The following is a 2,597-nucleotide window of genomic DNA, read 5'->3' on the forward strand; positions in this document are numbered from 1 at the left end:
ATGATGTGGTTAGGCTTTACAGATATTTTGTGGCAATACTCTCAAATTTGGCAATCTGTGTGGCTTGGTCGAGTTAGAGGAATTAAGTTCTGATAGCTTGGTTATGTGCAAATGGGTTTCGAAGAGTTCTTGATAGTTTCTACCATAGTTTTAGCCGGATATTTTCTACCGGTGTGAGGAACGTGTTGTGTATTGTGATTTTCACATGGAAGGAAGAAAGAGGAAGGTTTCTAAATAACCGGGTATGTAATTTGCTGGTGACTCGGAGTTGATAATAAGATTCTCGTGCTTTTCACATGATGGCATGATAGATGTGGGGAGTTGTGTGGGGGTAATATTTATATGTACAAGGGGGAAGTTCAGTTGTCACGGCCCAATTTAGGATCATGACCGGTGCCTAGAAGCAATTGCCCCCAAGTAAGCCTCCTCGATATTTTACAGAAAATCGAACAGAGTTTACCCTATTTTAGGACTATCCAAAAACCTTTTTGTCTCATAAACAATTAACAGCCAACCCATAATCACCTAAACCTGTCATAATCTTCATCAACTAACAAAAAAATGAGTTTTCACGAACATTACCAACCTTACCAACATTATAACACTAAACCCATCTAAAACAAATACGGAAAGAAAGTATAATGCTAGTAAATAATCCAATATAATGAATGAATACTCATGACACTAATAAAAACGACTATAGAGTGACTCTAAGAGTTTCGAGAAAGAGACTATAACAAATAAATAACAATCTTTGCCCACGCGAACAAATGCGGGGCTCACCAGAAACTTTCAACTCATGTACTCTAAATAACGAAATCCTCGCTTGCGTCTACTGCTGCCTCTGTAAAAATAATAGCGAAGAGTGAGTCGCTATCTCAGTGAGTAATAATACTTAACCACAACCGTTTTTAATGGGGACAAGTCAGAAAATATGCCTCTATAATAATAATCAAAAGCTATCATAAAAATAAATTGCCCTATAAAAAAATGGTAAATATAATCAGTCTATTCATGTGCTTCCTGTAACAGTAATTAATTTAATAAATTGGTACTAAACTCGGTAAACACTGTCTCATAGCAAATCTTTATGTTTGGAAGGTTTCCAAGAAAGGATCATGTAATCTGTATCACTGTGGGGACCCCTTCGTAAAAGGAGTCAAATATAACTGTAGGTCCCTACTCGAGGGAAAACTGTAACAATATGCTAGTTCTACCTTCCCATTAGCGAGAGCTATAACTGTAATCTGTAATCTATATATACAAGGTGCACCAGGTCTAACGAACCCGCCGTTAGCTACGACATCCTTCAAAGTCTCCTCCCATTTATACTTTTTTTTATAAACAGTAAATATTCACATGGAAACGTTTTTAAAATAGTACAGGGCATTTCAATTCTTATCAAATCATGTAATCCAATTTCGGTAACAGTAATTATATCTCAAGTAACAGTAAAACATGTCAAGTAACAATGAGAATCTTTTGAATAACTGTAAACATCTCAAGTAAACTATTCAGCACCATATCAAGTAAAGGACTCGTCCCACATGCAATTTCAAACATTCGATAACACATTTTATTTTTAAAAGAACGTATAAACCATGCAGGTTATGAAAACACAAATTGCGGTAAGATTACTACTCACAGTACTCGTGTCGAAATACCAAACGTGTCACCTCGAGCAATCCCGATGACTTCTTATCGATCCAAGTGCTCAACTCGTGTGAATCTATAAATCAATATAAGTTTAGGGTTACGATATGCTAACCGCAAAATTCACTAAGTTTAAGTGATAGGGAATTACAATTCCGGTTACACGTATCTTGGTGTTACTCCAAATATCATCAATGGGACTATCCATAATTCTATCAAATCTAATTCTTAATAATTTCTTCATTCCAGGCTCATGGTTATTCAAGAACTAGTTATTTCACCATAGAAATTCACGCTGCTATTACCCACCACAGCTAAATACCAAACTCAATTCTAGTATTACAATTTAACTCAACCCGTCATAGATTCAGTATGTAAGGATACTAGTTTAAATAAAACACATTGTTACCTCTATTTCTTTGGGTATGCGAATCCGTTCTACAGTAATCAATGACCAAAGTTTATTTCTTCTCTAAAAATCTTGTTGTCAGTAGATATCCCCTTCATTCTCCAGAACTTTTCTCCACTTCTACTTGTTTCTTTGTTCTTTCCTTCTTGAAATTTCAAATTGTTTTTACTCTTTGTTCTCCGTTCTTGTTCTTCTTCGCAGGATAGCTCTAAAGCTTCTTCAATCTCCTTTTTATTTTTAAACCCTATGGGTCATCAACTTGGTGAGTTCGGCCCATCTAATTATATTCTTTTTTTTTCTTTTATTAGTTTGATCCTCTCTTTTTTTATTTGCAATTACTTAACTACCCTTATTTTAATGTGGGATATTACATCAGCCTTGAAGGGAAGGTCACGAATTTTGGACAACATGATCAATTTCAGATATTTAGATGAATGTTATAACTGCTCAGTAATTCCTGAGAAGGGTGCGCATTTGAGAAAGCGCATTGTGTTTTGACTTACGGATGTCCTGTTCATCGGTATTGTGGTACTCA

At 35.5% G+C, this 2,597-nt stretch overlaps 1 long non-coding RNA gene across 1 annotated transcript; it reads right to left on the minus strand.

Moving 5' to 3' along the window:
* Positions 1-520: 520 nt before the first annotated feature.
* Positions 521-2,291, minus strand: LOC107776620 (uncharacterized). The gene is made up of 3 exons (XR_001646013.2): positions 2,063-2,291; positions 1,646-1,729; positions 521-844 (listed from the first exon to the last, which is right to left on the minus strand). It is a non-coding gene; the product is annotated as an uncharacterized LOC107776620 (long non-coding RNA).
* Positions 2,292-2,597: the final 306 nt, after the last annotated feature.

The sequence above is a fragment of the Nicotiana tabacum genome, chromosome 24 (assembly GCF_000715075.1).
Source record: "Nicotiana tabacum cultivar K326 chromosome 24, ASM71507v2, whole genome shotgun sequence".
Lineage (NCBI taxonomy): Eukaryota > Viridiplantae > Streptophyta > Magnoliopsida > Solanales > Solanaceae > Nicotiana > Nicotiana tabacum.